We start from the raw sequence: 13,719 nt of genomic DNA, 5'->3' as shown, positions 1-13,719 counted from the left end.
TAAGCTGCTATGAAAATCCCACGTATGTGTGATGGCCCTACTTTTCTGCAGCAGGTGCTGGGAGATGGGGAGCAGCAGAAGTGAGGTGTTGGACAACTTGATGTGCCATTCAACCTGCTCTATAGAGAGCCACACTCATGGAGTTACAATTCTCTGCAGCACTTAACAAATGACAATGACCAGAGATCTTTGAGGGGTGAAATGTGCTTTGAAAGTATAGTGTGTTTACAGCCACATTTGAAATAAGTTTGCCAGTTAGCCTGTTCAACTTCTGCTCATAGTATGTGTGCATGTGGGTTTGTTGCATTGTCCTTCACCTCAGACCAGGCATAGGCAAAGTCGGCCCTCCAGATGTTTTTGGCCTACAACTTCCATCATCCCTAGCTAACAGGACCAGTGGTCAGGGATGATGGGAGTTGTAGTCCCAAAACATCTGGAGGGCCGAGTTTGCCTATGCCTGCCTCAGACAACAAAATGCCTTGGGCTAGCTCTGTTCTAGACTATGACAAAAACACATTAGTGCCATTACAATCTCTCACACCTGTGCATCAAAAGAGCACACTAATTAAAGAGCCATCAGAGATCATCCTTAAGACTGTGAAGAACTGAAAGCTGAGCGTCTTTGTACTCACAACAAGGGCTGCTTGCAATAAATAAAAAATAAGTTTGCTTACTGAAAAAAAACCCAACCCTCTCAATAATAGTGATTTGATTTTATAAACCACATTTAAAAAATGACATTATGAGGTACTAAACATCACATGGAAAGACTACTAAATTAAAAAAAAAAAGTTTTCTTAAATGCAAAGTCTAATTATAACCAAGTTGGCCACAGTGATTGCTTAGGTGCCGTTATGTTGTTATGCACTGAATTCTGTCTACCAGTGTAATTTCTTATCTTTCGCGTTAAGTGCTCTTTTCATTTTATGTCTGGCGAACTTATTACATAAATAAGTTTGAAAAAAGAAAAAGAAAACCCCACTAAAATAAACAAACATCAGGATTTCTGACTTTGAAAGAATGAGTGATAAGATTCTGGAGGCTCTGTTAAATGACAGAAAGTGCTTTTCGGTAGCATAACAATTCATCTAGAATTCATGAATAAATATCTCAGACCTGAATATGCAAAGCCATCTCTTGAACACCAGTCAGTTGTCTTCTGATAAAGTATTACTTTTTACATTTCTTTTTGCTACAGCTAAATATTCTGTGCTCTGTGTGACCATTGTGATCTCTAAAATAAGCCCCTAGAGCCTTATTAATTTTAATGAAGGTGACAAGAGGGTGTCGTTGAGAATACCATTGCTTGCTCCTAAGAAATGTTGCTGTTCGAGGTGGAGCCACACATGGCGTTCCCCTTCCTCAAGCCAAGGTGCATGGTATTTAAGTGTGCCTGGCTATGATGGCACCTCGGACAGAAAATCCTTCTCTGGGAGCAAAAGACAAAAATGGCAAATTAAATAACTAATAATTTGCTGCCCTTTCATGACACCCCAAAACAGCTGCTAGAGATGGCCATCTCACTCTGCCTAATGATTGGGCCAGCCTGTTCTGAACAAGTGATGAGGAGAGGAGGTGTGAGTTGTCCTTCCTCTTACTCTTGGGTCACACCTACACCATACATTTATAAAGCACCCTTTTACCACTTTAAGAGTCATGGCTTCCCCCAATGAATCCTGGGAAATGTAGTTTATTAAGGGTGCTGAGAACCCAGGATTCTCTGTAGGCGTAGTGGATCTGCTGCCTGGCAGGAGTATACATGTGCTGATTGTCACCACATGATCTACTTGGGAGAGGAGCTTTCAGCCTTTCCCAGCCTGGTGGCTTTCAGATATTATTGGACTACAATCCTATCATCACTTATTCTTTGCATTACCAGCTTGGACTAATGGGAGCTGGAGTTCAGCAGTGTCTGAGGGCAATAGGCTGGAAAAGGCTGTTGCAGTCCATCATTTGAAAAGGCACAGGTTACCCAACTCTGCTGTTGGTGATCAAGGTTGTAATATTTTAAATGACTATTCAGAATGACCGGGTTTGAGCGCTGCTTTTCTAGCAGTTAAGAAAAACACAAGCATTGTAGAATGTGTCAGCTTCTTTTCATACATTTTCCTTCCTGGTTTTACAAGAGACTAAAGCAAGTCCTTAAATGAGAAATGAAGGGCAAAATGACTAAGCAAATATAAAACCATGTAATGCCTCTTTAGGTGCAGAGCCAACCCAAATTACTCATCAGTCTTATTCAGGGTAAGGTGATTTTGTTAAAACTGCACAGCAAAGAACATATTGGCTGCTAACAACAGCATCATCCCTGTTACTTCTAAATGCTTTTATTGCATGGGTGAATGGATCAGACAGACCTGAGCCCTCAGTGAAATCCATGTTACCTATGAATTAACTCTCAAACATTATTTTTTTATTGATGTGTGTATGGCAGGGGCGGTGGTGAGAGAACCCTACTCTGTCTCAGTTGCATTTAGGTTTGAATATAATTAACTCGCAGCACACCTACAGAAGCACGTCAGGAATTTTAATTGTACCGAGAAAAGACAACAGTCACATTCCAGCTGGTGGTTACTGCTGAGGTGGCCTGCCAGAGCATTCTCTGTGGTGATCAAGAGGGAGGGTAATTTCTTCACATATTGGGAGGTAGCCCTAGAGGCAAGAGGCACTGCATACAGGTGTCTATTTGTTGACTGGATAGTTGCCCCAGTGGATGTTAACAGCCTGTGCCTGAGCCAGGGGAGCTAGCCAGTCAGCACCCTTGTACTTGTATGAAGGAGTGAGTTGGTGTTCTTTTGTGTCCTTGGTTGCTTCATAGTAAAGATAAAGGTAAAGGGACCCCTGACTGTTAGGTCCAGTCACGGACGACTCTGGGGTTGCGCCGCTCATCTCGCTTTACTGGCCGAGGGAGCCAGCGTACAGCTTCCAGGTAATGTGGCCAGCATGACTAAGCCGCTTCTGGCGAACCAGAGCAGCGCACGGAAACACCGTTTACCTTCCCACCTGATACCTATTTATCTACTTGCACTTTGACGTGCTTTCGAACTGCTATGTTGGCAGGAGCAGGGACCGAGCAATGGGAGCTCACCCCATCGCGGGGATTTGAACCGCCAACCTTCTGATCGGCAAGTCCAAGGGACTCAGTAGTGACTGGCAATTTTGCTAGTGAACCACTTTGCTGCTCACTGCTGAACTCAACACATAGTAGAGATTACCGGTAATTAAACCCATTGGATTGTGCCCAACAGTTCTACTCACAGTAGACCCACCTACATTACAGGACCTAAGCTAGTCACATCTTTAAATTTCAGTGGTTCTTCTTTGTGTATGACTAATGTTGGATACAAGCCATTGTTTTCAATGAGGCCAGCATGGCTTACCGCAGTAGCAGTAGAATCATAGCTCAGCCGCAGGCAGTCATCCATTTTACCCTAGGGCAGCCCTCAAGCTTGACCTCAGACCATGCCTTTCCCCTTGCACACAGCGGCTGTTGCTCCCTTGAGGTTTGTGGTGCCCTGAGACAAATGTAAACATGGCAGCAAGGTGGCACCTGAGAGACTGGCAGCACTGCCTCTTCCTTGTAAAAGGCCAGTTGAACTGTTCTAGGCAATGGGGTCTGGCCACCTTTCAAGGGTGATATTTTCCTGGGACAGCTACATTTCCCCCCAAGAAAATATTCCATAGAAAGCACTCTGACAAGTTCAAGGAATTAGTGTTCAAATTAATGGTACAGCAAGACTATTTAAAGCCCTAGCACTGCAGGGTAGGAATTTTGCAGCAAAGTATCACCAGTCACCACTGGAGAGTGCTCCCTGGCCAAGGAGCTTCAAGGCTCCCTGGGCTGAATTCAATTGGTGTAGCCAGAGCAGGTTACTACAAGTAAAACCTCCCGATTTTGTCAACTAGGCCTGAATTAGTGACCTTTTTGACACCAAAGGACCATAAACCTCTGGGAAGGTGTCCCACACAGGCCTAACTGAAGTGAAAGGAAAATATGCAAGCACTTTCCCCTCAGCTTTCCTTGTATTATTTTCAGTGGGGTGGCTTGCATGAGAATATGACAGTAGATTGTGCTTCCCGAGTCAGATGGCTAATCCACACCTCTGCTTGCCCTGCCTTTCCCCCCTGGAAAACCCGTCTTTTTTCTGGATTGACGTTTACTCCGACTTAGTGCTAAAGAGCAAGTTTATTCAGGGGAAAACTGTGGGGCAAAGGCAAAACCACTTGGAAGTGTGCCCAGAAAGCCACTCAGACCCATGCTTTCTACAGACGGGACAAGTGGAAGTGTAGACAAGCCCAGAGTTGGTGTCTACGTTTGATGGTGCTGCCCTAAATGATACTCATAGTCTGCCAGCTCTGAATGCTGCTTCATCTTGCCTTATGTTAGCTGGGGTTGCCTCTGGAAGTAGCATTTTCTTTTTTAAAAAAATAATAAATAGGTTTCCCTTGGGTTGCCTGCCATGTTTTGTATTGCTGCTTCAGCCACAGCATTGCGGGTGGGGAAAAACACCCTCTGTTTGTGCCACTACAGCTGAAACAGACCCATAGGATCTGATGGTTCTTTTTTTCTTTTAGTCTTCCATATCGCAATTCTTAGCCCAGGATGATCAACTATTCTGTGTAAATAGCTATTTCCAAAAGGACCTAAATCAAACTAGTTTTTATTGTCCTCTTGGGGGGGAAATACGCTGTGCATTTTAAAAAGCTCGTAGAATTGCTTCATATTTTATTCAGGTTTAGCACTTTTCATCTAAGATTTCGAAGCACTTCTCAAACATTAATTATAATTCCTATTTACAATTCCCTGTGAACTAGGCCTTATTTTGCGGTGAAAAACCAAAGCACACTACAATGGCCAAGACACATGACTAAAACTGCTTGCTGAGAGTGTGTCAGTCACAAAAGGCTTTGTAATGGCCTTTGGTTAATTCAGTATCGTTATGCCGAACTTTGTCTAAATTTTGTTTGTATGCTCAGTGAACTGTCCTGTGAAGGGCTGAATTAGCCATGATGCGAAGCCAAATGGGCTCTGATTCTACAGTGTCTGTATTTGAAGGGTCCTGCTTCCTTTTAAAAAACCCATCCTGTTCAGGAGAAGGTGTCTGCTTAGGAGACCACGTGTCCTACTGTACAGAGGACTGTCAAAGCCGTATTAGCACCTTTCAGTGGTGGCTTTGAAACTTTGGGACAATTGCTCTACATAGGTGCCTCTCACTTCAGCGTTACAATCCTTTAGGAATAGTGAGAAGATATAACAATTCTGCCAGGAAGTGGGGAGGGATAGTATGTGGAGCTCAGTTTGTATTGCACCTGTTGCTGTCTTAAGCTATTATTTTATTTTATGCTGTGTTTACTTTGTACTGATGTTTTAACTGGATTTAGGGGCAGGGGAAGTATAGGTGTGTTTTAATATGTTAGACACATCCTCCCTGTGACCATATGGTGAAGGGTTGTATAGAAATATCTAAATAAATAAAATTGCAAGGCTTCCAGAGGACTGTCATCATATATATTTACACAAAATGTGTATTTTTGTTATTTTATGAAGGGCGCATATACAAATCAAACCATGTGCAATGAATACACCGAAAAAACTGCAGTAAAGCGACAAGTTATAGAATAACATGAAAGAATAAAAGCATTTGAGAGGAAACTTACAGTGCAGTTGTGTTGAGTGTTCCTTGCACACCCACAGATTGTCTGCTGTTAATTCTCCTGTGCCAAAGAGAGACGTGAGTTAATGGAGGAGCAAGATCATGTAAGTTTCTGTTTACAAAAATTTAAAAGGGGAACCATGCTCTGTTAGGAACATAGGTAAGCTCCTATGCACAGGTAAGTTTCTGTATACAAATGTCAAAAATGGAAAACTATTCCCCATTTGGAACACCATGTTGGCTGAGGCTTACCTGTATGCTTGGTGGGAATGCTTTGCACGTGGAGAACTGCTAAGGCTGTATTTGGGAATGGCTATGGGGGGGGGGGGAAGAGAAAGTGTGGGTGCAACTTCTATTTCAGTTAATTTGATTAGTTGCTAACAATGTTGTAGAGTTTTATTATATTTTTGCATATGAGTTTTATCGATCGTGCTTTTTGCATTTAAGAGAATACAGTGGTACCTCGGGTTAAGAACTTAATTCGTTCTGGAGGTCCGTTCTTAACCTGAAACTGTTCTTAACCTGAAGCACCACTTTAGCTAATGGGGCCTCCTGCTGCTGCCATGCCGCCGGTGCACTATTTCTGTTCTCATCCTGAAGCAAAGTTCTTAACCCGAGGTACTGTTTCTGGGTTAGCGGAGTCTGTAACCTGAAGCGTATGTAACCTGAAGCGTATGTAACCTGAAGCGTATGTAACCCGAGTTACCACTGTATTTTGTTTTCTTTTTAATTATGGTGCTTTGCATGTGTATTTTGTATCTGACTTTCATCTGCAATGTACTATTTTGATACTTTGTAATGCCATATTTGATATTTTAAGTTGTAAACCACTTTGAGAGAAATATGTGTTTTCCATATAAAAGAGGCATAAAAAATTATTTGAAATATAAATACATGCATGCATGCATGCATAAATAAATAAATAAAATAAGAACCCTATTATGGCCTACTGAAATATTTTAAATTTCAGTAGGCCATAATAGGGTTCTTATTTATTTATTTATTTATTTATTTATGTATTTATATTTCAAATAATAAATAAATAAATAAATAAATAATGAATGAATGAATGAATAAATAAATAAATAAATAAGAACCCTATTATGGCCTACTGAAATTTAAAATATTTCAGTAGGCCATAATAGGGTTATTTATTTATTTATTTATTTATTTATTTTCCTTTTAAAATAAGGAAAACGAATAACCGTCTTCACTAATCCCCCAACAATTATTATTTTTTGTTAGTACCAATAGTACTGGTGTTCTGATGCCAGGTACAAATCTGGCTTTTGGTTCAGGTCTTTGGATATTTGTACCACTGATACTGATATGTTTTTTTAATTGTATTTTTTCTAGGGGAAAAATCAGTGGAATATGATACATTTTTTTTAGTGATTTTATTGTGAATTGCCCAGAGATCCTAGGTCGCAAGGTGGGATACAAACAGCCTCATCAATCAATCAATGAAATTTCATGGGTTTATATGAACCAATGTAGGCATGAATGGTCTGGTCTCTGCCAATTTCTAATTTAATTCTAGGCCATTTCTGTATTAACCTACTTTTTAAAAATAAAAAGTCCACATGAAAATTATGTGTATCAATTAAGTATGAATTTTATCTCAATATATGCATTTCCAAACACATTTTGACCCAACTGCCCATATTTTTAACGCATTTTAGTATGTTCTTTGAGCCGAGAACTGCCTTACGAATCTGAAGAAGTGCAAAACCTAAAGGATTTTTGATCCTTTAATTCTAATCCATGTATTTTTGTCCTAAAGATGTGAATTAGGTTGGTGAATTAGGTTGGTTCACGTAAAAATATGGATCGAACAAAGCTCTCCTCCATCTCTTGTGTAAATTGGGAGTTGATGCATTTGCCCTGCAAGGAGATGAATTGCTAGACAGGTGATTTATCTCACCACAGGGGAGATTTGTGCATTTCCCCTTGGCAGGGGTGAGTCTGGGTCAAGATCAAAGAAGTACAGGTGATTATGGATCAAGATCCAAGAGCAGTTCTTTGAGTCATAGCTGGGATGTGTTTACGACTGGGATATTCTCAGTCTTGGCTGGCAGTTCTCAACAACAGTAAATTAAAATTTCCAAATAGTTGGTTGATTTCTCTCCCCACCCAACATTGATTTAAATAGCTGCTGAACTTGGTAGCCCAAATTCATATGATTGCCAAAGTTTGACTCAAATCCTTTGCACTGTAATGGATGTTTATGCCAAATGAATACGAAAAGCTTGCAGAGAATAATTACAATTAAATTGTAATATGTTTTCTGGAATCAGAAAAAGATGACTAATTTGGAGCAATAAATACAATTGGGGGAAACAGATCTGCTTGTAGATATTTTACAAAGGAAAAAAGGATAAACTCATCAGATGAATTATTCAGAATGAATTATTTGTTCGGCTCTGATGGAATTTATTATAAACTCACAGATTTGCTTGCATGGAAGACATGAGAGAAACTATTGCTAATGCACATCCATCCAGTGAACAATTCTTCTTCTTCTTTGAACTGTATTTTTCTAAATATTATATTATGCCACAATCCAGGCAATCTACGCAGAGTTCGGTGTGTTGGTTTCAATGGGATTAGATATGCATTGGATTTTGGCCCTAGTTATTTTCTAATGGAAACAGTTAGTCTCAAACTAGAAGTCACCTGTCAGTGGGAAACTGATGCTGACTGCCAAATTGACAAAGTGCACATTCAGTCTGCATAGCTGGGTGGAACTCATTAACCTGCTTAGTTATATAGATAACAACAGAATTATGGTTGTAATCATTGTTGCTGTACCCCAACTATCAATGATACATGAAATATGAAGGTGTGAAGATCAGATTATGAACTGGCTAAACGCGGAGAAATTCTTTTGGGTGTGCGTGTGTATTCTGTTGTTGATTAATGTTAGGCTTTTGCTATAAAGCCCCCCAAAATATGAAAGTTTGTGCCAAGAACAATGACCTCAGCTCTTTAGGAGCTTCTCCTTCCAGACCAGCCTATCTACTCCATAAGATCCATTTAGGGAAGCTCTTCTCCATTTATTAATGGCAGGGGGCCAAGGCAATACTAGCTGGGAAGCATGTGAGAGTCTTCACAGAAGTTGCACTGAAAAAATGTTTGTACCTATGCTCTTGGGTTTTATTATTATATCTTTGTTACTCAGGCAGACATCTTACCTGACAGAGTTTTTTAAAAAACGTATGTGACTCTTGTTGTATTTATTTTTTTACTGTTTTATTATTATTGGGTGATATGCAACCTTAATCATATTCAGAGTAGACTAACTGCATTCAATGAACTTAAGTAAGTTAAGTCCATTGGTTTTAACGGATGATATCCAGCTAAGTGCTTCTGCTGGTGCAAGGATTTCTGCTTGCGCAACAGAACTTTGCCTCCCTCTCCTCTCCCTCTGTGTCCCTGTGCACCCTGTTCTGGGCTTTCCTCAAGAATGGGAGTGTAAAGCTACAGAATTGTATCAAAAAGAAATAAAAGAGGACTTTATTTACATGTTATCTGTTAAGCATCCCTGAAGGAGGAAAACGGATGCTTTCATTCTTGTTGTTTGCCGGCAGGGGAGCTCCCACGTGCTTGATGATTTGCAGCCACCACAAATGGGTGCTTATCAGGCACCCAGTGGGTGAGAGTAAATGGCTGGCGTATCACATGCACACGACAAGCCTGCAGTAGAGGATAAGCACTGCTTATTAAAATACACTGCAGAACTCCGCATTGACAGAAACCGAGAGAATGCTACCACCAGAAAAGGCTTGCAAAATGCAGCACTCTTCCAATCTCATATACTCCTGACACTGACCTCCAATCTCTTCCCATTCTGACAGTCTCCCGAAAAATACAGATAGGCTGTTGCTGGATTCTGCTACTAATATTGCAGCAGCAGAAAGCGGCAACATGGAGGGAATTTTATAAGGCAGCGGGAAAATGTGTATTCGGTTTGCTGCTCAGTTTGTATTTAGAGCCCTTAAATCCCTTTGGTAATGTCATAAAAATTACTTGTTGATGAATGACTGGCAATATCAAGGGTCTCCATTTCACAGATATTCGTGTCGTCTTTCAGTTCATTCATTCATTTCATTTGTATGCCACTGTTCCACAAAACAAATCATGCTCAAAGCAGCTTAAAACAAAGAAACACCAGAAGAACAATTTCGTAATAACATAACGAAATAATAACATAGTAAAAAATTCATAATTACACAGAAAAATAAAAATATAACAACATACAAAAAGTCACATTTCAATACTATGAATATACCAAGATTATTTAAACACCATACAGCACCCAATAGCAAAAATAACAAGGGGACGTTACAGTTTTACCTTAGCCCTAGAAGCACCCACCCATGATGTTGCTCACCGTCTCTCTCCTGCAGCAGCTTCTTATAAGGCTCCCAAAAGCAAAGGGTGGGGTAGCTGGAAACACCACTCTGATTATGTTGCTCTTTCAATGCTATCCTCCTTTTAAAAGACAAATGCCTGTCAGAATAACAGGTTGTTATGATTTGTTTCAGGGACATGGTCACTGTTGACACTGACTGGTAATTCTTAAGATACAACTTATGCATGTTGCACTTTCTGAAAAGAAGTCCCTGTTGCCTCTGAGAAATGCAAATTCTAATGCCATAGGGATGCTTCAGCAGAAAACTGGGCAAGGGGAGACATTGCTACCTTCCTCCTGTAAGTGAGCTTGGAACTGTTTCCCACATGTCCAAGACAGGAATGGAGAGCCTGTGGTCCTCCAGAGGCTGCTGGACTCCAGCTCCCATCCTCCCTAGCCAGCATGCCAATGGTCAGGGAGGGTGAGAAGTATAGTCCAACATCTTGGGATGTGGCACTGCCTGATAGGTTTTTCTGCTATGCATGTTTGCATTAAGAACACTCACATATCCATCTTTTCTGAGAGCATTGTGATAGACCAAAACATGGTTATCACTTAATTTTTGATAGCATAGAAGGCATAGGTAGGAGGTTTAACAGCCTAGAAATGCATTAGCCTCATGCAGATTTTGTCCTACAAATAAGCAAGGGCTGGTAGAGACCATGCTGCTACAGCAGCTGTTTCTTAGGTCCATCCGCACAAATCCTAAAATTCTCCCTCAAACCATTTTGTGCCCGCAGAGAGGACTTTCATAAGCCCACAAGAAAGAAGTGTGCTGAATTAACTTTTAAGAACCAAATAAATCACCCAGATCTCCTGTTGTTGTTTTTTTGCTTTCTATCTTGGTGTGCCAGAACAATAGTTCCATATTAAAAATAGGTACAGTATCATAATTCATCTCTTCAGGATGTCTTCCCTCCCCACTTAAAAAAAATAAAATTGCCCAATTGTTCTTATCCAATTGTATAATTATGATCTGATTTAAGAAGCCAGTTCTTACCTTTGTCTTCTAATAGACTTCCTGAAAACCATGCCAGTTGGACATATCAAGGAAACATTGAATGGGTTGGCTGGAAGAAAGTTCCATGATTATAAACATTAAATTCTGAGAGAGAATTCCCCGGTCCCCAAATATTAACAGATCAATCAACCCAGTAAAAACATGTGGCTTTAGTGCTGCACACCAAGTGAAATGTGAGTGGAGGAAAGACATATACTTTCAGCTTTGAGCTTGGATTTTCAGAGAAACCTTCCTTAGATTTGAGGGGTATCATTGCTTACAGGTCAGGATGACTCTTCCCAGACCACACACCCCCCCACGGAAAAAAATATCACCAGAGAATTGTCAAGGAGAAGCAATTTCAGAAAGAATTACTGCTGAAGAGAGGTTTCTCTGGGCCAGTAAATTTCCACATATATGCTCTTCAGAATTCTTCCCATTTCTCTAGACATCCAGTGCCTCTAGAAAAAAGATTTGAGTGGCATGGGTTTTGCTTACACTTATGATCTGAATGTAACGTTTGGAATTTATTTCTAGGTCTAGTTGATGGTAAACACACACACAAAAAGCACAATCTTACCTTGCAGCGTGTGGCTTTGGATCACATTTGTATCTGAAGCAGCTGTGTCCAGCTTCTATTATACTTCATCTTCCATTGAAAAGGTTGCTTGGGACAGGGCTGAATTGGATAGATGGTTTTCTCTGCACAATGGCAAAGCTTTGAACCTGATGGTCTTTTGCTTCTTTCAAAACCTACAATTCCATCCATAGTGTACCATAGAGCAGGTACTTGGCAGGAGCAAGAAACAACAGCATCTTAGGTACCTGTAAGGCAGGGAATATCTTGAATATTATTATTACGAATTGCTACGAGGGCAGAACAATTAAGTTCAGAAGTGTCCGGGCCTGTAGGATGGAATTTCAATGCTAGCCTCCTTGGTGGAGGAGTGAGGAGACAGCAAGGCTGATATGGCGTGGGCAGCGCCAATCTGGTGTCACCACTTCTGGTGAAACCTTTGGGTGAGCTGAAATTCCAGAACTTGGCTCAGATGTTACACATCTTATAGATGAGTCTGCTATGAACCTCTAGTGCCTATGAACATCTAGAAATTCAATCAAGCTTGGTTTATGTTAGATCAAGCAGAAATGGGAGCAGAAATCCCTTCCTGTATACAGAGAAGCTGACTGTAAAATGTTGGTTGGCTCATACTATGATAATAAAGCTTCATCGCTGGCTGTACATAGTGCTGATTGGCAATCATGAAGCCCCTTCACTCTGAAAGTGCCCCCCCCCCCAGTATTAAAAATCCAAAATGATTGGCTTTTAAAGAAAGGTATTGAATAAATGTTCTAAATGACTAAACACCCTGAAAATCAACAGGGGACAGAGGGATGGGAAGATGAAATCTGCCCCCCTCCCAAAGTCTGAATGGAGATGCCAGCAAAAATCCATGCTAGAAAATCCATACTTGGTACATGGGCCAATAAAGGAATGAAGCTGGGGGAACGGCACAGCAGAAAAAGCTGTATGTTATTCTTGGGCATAAACCTATTTATTCCCATTGATGTGTGCTTAAATGGGCTGTCCAGTGGGACTGCAACAATTTCCTACAGTTGTACAGTTCTTCGTATAAAATTGATATAAACCAATACAAATATACCAAAAAAACACATTTTTTTAAATGTGTGCTTTATTTTTTTTAAACCTGTATAAATAAATACAAAATGACAAAGAGGTTTATGTTTACTAAACATTGCATTTGATTGTATGACATTACACAGTGTCTGTCACAATAGGTTGACTTAAAATTGTGTCCCTTCAGCTGTTGGTGCATAATTACATAACTTTGTAGGATACAATTAGTCCTGAAGCTGCATCCAGCCACCCTTTTCAGTGAAACCCCTGAGTGCTTACAATTGCAAAAGAGTGTTAGGGGAGCCATTAAACCATAGTGGCTGAACTCTGGGAATTTTGCAAGGAAAACAAAGAGAGGAAGAGAGAGAAAGAGAGAAGAGAGTTTTTCTTTCAAGAGATAAAATCAACACCAGGCTTACAAACACATTTCTTTCTTAGAAGACGATTTCCTCCTCAGTGGCTGAGAAACCCACAAAACTTTCAAAGCAAAATAAAATAACAGCGATAACAACAACTCATTTCATTACATTGCTTAGTCACCTGAGATTCCCTTCCTCCCCTTCATGCTCATAGAAAGCTTGGCAATGTATATATTTGATGCACATACATTGCACATGTACTTGAATCACATGTTAAAACTGCATTCCTGGATCTGCCCAACGTAATAGCATCCAGAGCTACTCATGGGTATGAATTTAGCAAAGAGAGCACATGATAGTTGCTAGGTTCAGTCTGAGCTTTGCAAAGCAAATTTAACTATACACTATTTGGTCATTGTCACCATGTCCACAAACATGGACCAGGTGCTCTATGCTAGGGCAGCCCACATCTGAATATGCTGTTGGGTTTTAGTTTCACAGAGCATGAGGAGGAGGGATACAATCAGCCACTAAAAGGAGCCCATGATTCCCCAAACAGTTCAACATTCTTACCCATGGAAGGTCAACTGTCAAGGTTCTAAAAGTGTACTTTGATTTAAAATAAACTGGATTCACCAAATCTGGCCATTTAATAA

General features: G+C 40.4%; 1 long non-coding RNA gene across 2 annotated transcripts in view; it reads right to left on the bottom strand.

The window, feature by feature from the left end:
• LOC308589909 overlaps positions 1–12,534 on the bottom strand; it is a 29,728-nt gene extending 17,194 nt beyond the window's left edge. Inside the window, exons 1-4 of one of the 2 annotated variants that reach the window (XR_014009536.1) lie at positions 11,649–12,534; positions 11,069–11,138; positions 10,048–10,166; positions 5,659–5,715 (exon numbers count right to left, since the gene is read on the bottom strand). This is a non-coding gene — a long non-coding RNA (uncharacterized lncRNA). Of the gene's footprint in view, positions 1–5,658; positions 5,716–10,010; positions 10,167–11,068; positions 11,139–11,648 lie in introns of both variants that reach the window. The other variant, XR_014009537.1, reaches the window with a different exon arrangement.
• Positions 12,535–13,719: the final 1,185 nt, after the last annotated feature.

Source organism: Podarcis bocagei (assembly GCF_964188305.1).
Source record: "Podarcis bocagei genome assembly, chromosome: 6".
NCBI classification, from domain to species: domain Eukaryota; kingdom Metazoa; phylum Chordata; class Lepidosauria; order Squamata; family Lacertidae; genus Podarcis; species Podarcis bocagei.
This window is presented reverse-complemented; position numbering and strand designations above follow the sequence as displayed.